The sequence below is a fragment of the Octodon degus genome, unplaced genomic scaffold (genome assembly GCF_000260255.1).
Source record: "Octodon degus isolate 3935 unplaced genomic scaffold, OctDeg1.0 scaffold00117, whole genome shotgun sequence".
Classification (NCBI taxonomy): domain Eukaryota; kingdom Metazoa; phylum Chordata; class Mammalia; order Rodentia; family Octodontidae; genus Octodon; species Octodon degus.
In genome coordinates, this window is record NW_004524693.1 from 5,824,617 (window position 1) to 5,830,695 (window position 6,079).

Sequence of the window (6,079 nt, forward strand, 5' to 3'; positions counted from 1 at the left end):
TATTGATAAACAAATAGCAATGAGACAGTTTCAAATCAAATTGGTAGGACAGTTTCAATAATTAACACATTGCATACGTTCCTCCCAGTGGTTAATTGCTGTACAAGTTGCAGACATGATATCCTATCTACAAACACCATTAGAACAAATCGCTCTATTCATTAAGAGAATGTAACTATACATCTATCCTAATCCCTTTGAATACACAGATACAAAATGGACATTCATCTGTATACCCTTTTTTGTTAAGTTCCATTATTTGAATATTATATATGTGCTAACTCAGCAAAATAATCTAAAAAAGTTCAGTAGTCCATAATAGTATTGGGTCTTATGCTTGACTGGCAATGTCAGAAACTGTTTACCTGAGTCCCGTACAGCTCAACATAACAGCATGGCTTTACTTCTTATATTTTGTTTTTATACTTTTCTGCTGGTTGGTTAAGACCAAGGTAAAGCAGGACCTATGCAACAAGAGTTGTAGCTTTTGGGTCTATAAGGTCAGTGTAATCCCCTCAAACAATCTGAGGTACAGGATCTCAGAATAAATCCAGAAAATTATTGATGTGGTTATTTTTCAATTCTCCTGGGGATGATACATAAAGAAGGTCATTATAGATACATAGGAATAAAGTGAATACATTACATGCCCTTAGTGCATTAGTTCTTTCTGGGGTTGAAATGTTGTTGCTAGTAGAGAGATAATTATTAAAGAGCAAGAAAGGTCCCTGAAATACAGTGTACATAACCTGGAAATGATTCATCTACAAGACGATGTCTTCAACTGCCTAGTACCCAGAATGATGGTATGGAGCAGACCTCCTCCTTTTTTCTCCTCACATGCATGAGAAACACACAGTGGTCAGTAAAGAAATCATTATTGAGATCTCAAGGTTAATTAATTAGCACAGTCTCACTTGGTGAATATGTGTCTTTTTCTACCTTTAATAATGTAGAACCTTGCTAGCCTTGACAATTGTTTTTATTCAGTTCCATGTTCAGGACAGTAAATACCTAGAGAGAATCTCTAGAAAGATTCCCAGAACTCCAAAGCCCAGTAACATATGTTACAAAAACCATGAAAGAGGAGGGAAGGCCCATGGGCAAAGCTTTGCTTATTCCCTTCCATAAAATCTATGAACTGCAGCTGACGATTGGGTCAGATTGTTATTCTTTTACTTACACAGGAAATGTGCAATCATCCAGGTCTCCTAGGGTGGACTTTGTTTTTGTTGAAAGAAGCAAGGATATAGAGGGTCATAAAACTGATGGAAACTGGGGAACTCAGGAACTTTACTGATGGTTTTAAGAACAGTTTTCTGGTGGGGGCTACCATGTGGGATGGAGGATAGAAAGCATACGTGCTTTGGGATTCTCCCACTTGGTAAGAAGCCCATAGATGCACTTTAAGTTTATCTCCCATTTTCTATCCTCTATTTTCTGTTTTGGTAAATTACTATGGGAGTCAGTAAACAGCTACCACAGAGTCTATTATTAACTTAGTCACAGAACAAATCATCCATGTTCCCTGTGTGTAACCTAGAGTTTGTGCTTTACCCCTAGATGGGCTTTGATCTCTCAGTGTCATTATTTGAGCTTTGGTACCTTATTTCATCACAGTCTATCTTTCTGTCATTTTTGTAATTTATTTTGATTTAAAATGTGAATTAGTCATGTTTCATCATATTGGATGGACCTTTTATTTTGTCCTGTGAATCAGTCACATGGAGCTGCAAATTTTCTCATGAATTTTGATCACATCGGTTCATAATATGGTTCTGTTGTATTTGTTTTCTACTTTCTTTTTGTTAACTGACCTCATGAACAACAGGAAATCTAATCATTGTACATAAGATATAGGGCTCTGATTTTAGAATATATGTGGGCTCCTCTACACTTCTTTATGGATTGGATTAGATGATCTCTTCTTTTCTTGTAACAGAAATTTGGATAATTTAGAAACAGTGCCTGAAGACCTGAGCAAAACAAAGGAAATCAGAGACAAAGTTCAACTCAATTGATTATAGATTGCAAAATTGAGATATCCTTGTACTAAGAACTTTCAAAGGATTTTTGGCTTTTAAATGCTTAAAGGGGGAGTCTAATTGTACTTCTGTAAATTATCAAATTTTCATTAATTGGATAATTTAACATATTCTGTCTCTAAAGTGACTGGTTGGGGGCCCACCCAGGTGGTATGCTTAACACCATGAGTCATATTAGACTAGAGTGTATGAAATATTCTTTTTAAATAATTTTATTGTGAAAGAAATAGCAATGAGACAGTTTCACAACATTTAGTGGTACAGTTACAATAATTAATATATTGCATATTGTTATCTGTAGTAATTACTCCTAGTACAAGATGTAGATGTGCTATCTTGTCTCCACATTATTAGTTCAAAACTTTCTGCTCATTGAACTATGAAAAATAGCTGTATACTTGTGCTATTTCATATATACAGATATAAATTTTTCTACTACAAAATGATCCAATTATATCCCCTTTTTTCTTTACTTTTGTCAGAGATGTATATTCCATTGCCATTAATATATTATAGGTGCATGAATTCAGCAGAGTAATCTAATATAGTCCAGTAGTCTATAATAGTAGTGGGTTATCTGTAAGACTGACAGTGTCAGATGTTGTTGACTTGAGCCTTTTACAGCTGAGCATATTAATATGGCTTTACTTTTTTAACCACAATTTTATACTTTTCTGCTGGAAGGTTAAGACCAATATGAACCAAGATCTATATAACAAAAATTTTAACTTTTGCATCTGACAAGGTCAGTCAAATCCCCTCAGAACTTACCCTGAAACCCTAAATAAATAAATAAGTAAGAGGCACAGGTGCTGCTTTTGCTGGAGATTACTGGCTAGCAATACTTGAGTTTCACAAAGAATAACTTAAAGACTCAAAAGTTATGCATCCCTCTGTATGAGATGCCATCTTAAGGAGTCTGACCTAATCTCTCTTTCTCTCACTAGAGTCCACAGTGTTTCTTGGGAATAATCCTGAAGTTTCCAGAGACATCACCTCTAAGTTTTATGCTTAAAAGTTAGGAATTTTTTGACCTTGATAAGATCAAAATAGGAAATTATCTGTTGCAGTACAGTTTGAGTCCACTATACACTAAGAAAAGCAAGATACTGGAAAGTCCATTCAATAAGCTTTCCCCCTTCTGGGAATTTTCCAAAAACATCATGTCATAGTGATGTATATGTGCCTATGTTTGTAGCAGCACAATTTGTGATAGCCAAATCTTGGAAACAACCAAAATGCCTGTCACCTGAAGAATGGATGAAAAAGATGTGGTGTTTTTATACAATGGAGTGTTGCTCAGTTATAAAGAAAAATAAACTTGAAGCCTTCATATATAAGTGGATGCCACTTAAAGATATACTCATAAATGAAATAAACCAGGCCCATGTGTGTAAATATTATATTATCTCCCTAGTGTAAGAGCTCAAAAGAAGAAATAAAAATTGGAAGTTATAACATGGTTAAGTGGAAAGCAAGTACTTAAGGATTAAACAATGAAGAGTGACAAAGGCAACAACTTAGGAAATATGGCAGGGATAAAACCATACATTTATATAAGCAAGATGGGTAAGGCAATAGTCCTAAGAATCTCCATCTGGTGTTTGAAAATAGCAGTTAATGAGTACAATTTTCACCCTGACTAACTCTATGTGCTGATATCTGTAAAGTAAGCAACTACACTGAGGATAGAAATGTGTAATACTAAATAGTTGAAATACCCATTATTTTCGTCTTCTAAACGTGCACTGCTCCTAATATCATATCAATCATTGCTATGCTTTTTTAAAAGTAACTTTTTTAAAAAAAGATAATAGTAGTAAAGAAGAGACAAGACAAAAAGTCATAAGATTGTCCTGCTATGATGTTGTTTATAGTTTGATTTCTAAATCTCTGTGCAAAATGTGCAATTTTTTCACATTTTATAGTGATTTAAGTTTTAGAATATCCATCGTGGTTGGAAAACTGCTATTCCATATTGTGTCTAAGGCATTTGATATTCAGACAGATACTGATGTCAAGCTCAAGTGCCTCAGTTACAGGGTAATAATATCAATACGTTTCTCTTCTGGGTGTTTAACAACTAATGTTTGCAGAACAAAAATTAGAAAAATAAAGGAGCTACAAGGATAGTCAATATTTTGGCCCTAGCCCTTCAAGATCAGTGAGGACTCAAGACATAAGAGAACCAGTGCTCTGACTTCCTGTAACTGAGTGGTGTTCCAAATTTTCTGATCAAGGAGATTGTAGGACTACAGAGAAAAGTAATTGATGGTGTAGAGTGTGCCTAAGGAGAGTCAGATAGAGAGAAAACATTGTCTCAGGCTTTCACAGACAGCAAGCTATTCAGGCAATGGTCATGATTCATCCAGATGGCTGACACTGAAAAAGGATCTACAAGATGCTATACATGGTTTCAGGATAAATTCTGAGGGTATTTGACTGATACCCTCAGATACAAAAGTTACATTTTTAGTTATATTGGTCTTGCTTTAACTTGGTCTTACCCATCCAGCAGAAAAACATAATCACAAGCCTTCCTCCTCTGGGTTTGCACAGAGAGCAAGGACCTGGGCTACCACCCCCACCTCGGCTGCCACCATCATCTTGTTCACCACCTCTTGCCATAGTGGAAGAGTTCTCCACGCCCACGTCCTACATCAAAGACTGTTTCTACTGTCCCATCTGTCACGAGGTGTTGAAGACACCTGTGTGGACCACAGCCTGTAGGCATGTTTTTGAAGAAAATGTTTCCTGACTGCAATGAGAGAAAGTGGAACGCATTGTCTCTTGTGTCATGGAAATGTTACTAGAAGAGAAAGAACATATTCAGAATGTGCCTTATATCTTGAGAACATCATGCAGAAATTTTCTGGTCGTTGCAGATGTTGTGCAAAACAGGTTAAATTTTATCACATGAGACATTATTACAAATTTTGTAAGAACTGTCAGGATAAGTATGGTGTTTCTTCTGTCATCCCAAACTTTCAGATTTCTCAAGATTCTGTAGGGAACAGTAATAGGAGTGAAACATCCACATTTGATAATACAGATATTTACCAAGATAATAAAAGTTCTTCTGGCCATCCCACCTTTAAGTGTCCCTTGTGTCAAGAGTCTAATTTTACCAGACAATGCTTGCTGGATCACTGTAATAGTAACCACCCATTTCACGTAGCTCCTGCGACATGCCCTATTTGTGTGGCTCTTCCTTGGGGAGATCCTAGCTCGATTACTAAAAATTTAGTTAGTCACCTAAATCAAGACATCAGTTTGATTATAGAGAATTTGTGAATCTTCAGTTAGATGAGGAAACCCAACATCAAACTGCTGTTTAAGAATCTTTTCAAGTAAACATCTAAAGTCTGTAGACATTTTTGCATTTTTTTTAACCTGCAAGTGCCATCTGAAAGGGGAAAATTACATGAAGTCATCCTGTCAGTAATTCGATGTGTATATTAGTAAAAGTACTTAAGTCTATTTAAGTTTTTTTTTTAATTAAAGGTGGGCCACCTAAAATTTTATTTCATCCTCCTGACAAGTTAAGAAAATGAAAGTTACAATATTACTTTAAAAGCATGAAAAAAAGATTATATATGACTAATGTGGTGGAAAGGAAATTCCTGTTGCACTTTATCCCTTTTTGTATTACATATGATTGAATTTTTCATTACTATGCTGCTTCTGAAATTTGGTACAGTTATTCACTATTATTTTTTTGTACATAAGTAACACAGTAGCAAATTCTGAAAGATGCAATTAGTGCAAAACAAACAAATCTGTGCTAGTTGTCAGAGGTGCAGAATGGAAACTTGAAGTACTAAATGGAATAGTCCAAAGGAAGCTTTTAAAAATATACTGTAGGGGCTGGGGAGAGGGCTCAGTGGAATAAGCACTTCCCTGGCAAGCGCAAGGGCCTGAGTTCAATCCCTGATTCCGAAAAAAAAAATAAAAAAAACTGTAGCTGAAGAATTCAACTATGAAAAAAATTACATTTATATAATGGTTAGTATTTTTGAAAACTAGTGAGATTT

At 35.4% G+C, this 6,079-nt stretch overlaps 1 pseudogene; it reads left to right on the forward strand.

The window, feature by feature from the left end:
• Positions 1–5,407, forward strand: part of LOC101569124 — a 41,728-nt pseudogene extending 36,321 nt beyond the window's left edge.
• Positions 5,408–6,079: the final 672 nt, after the last annotated feature.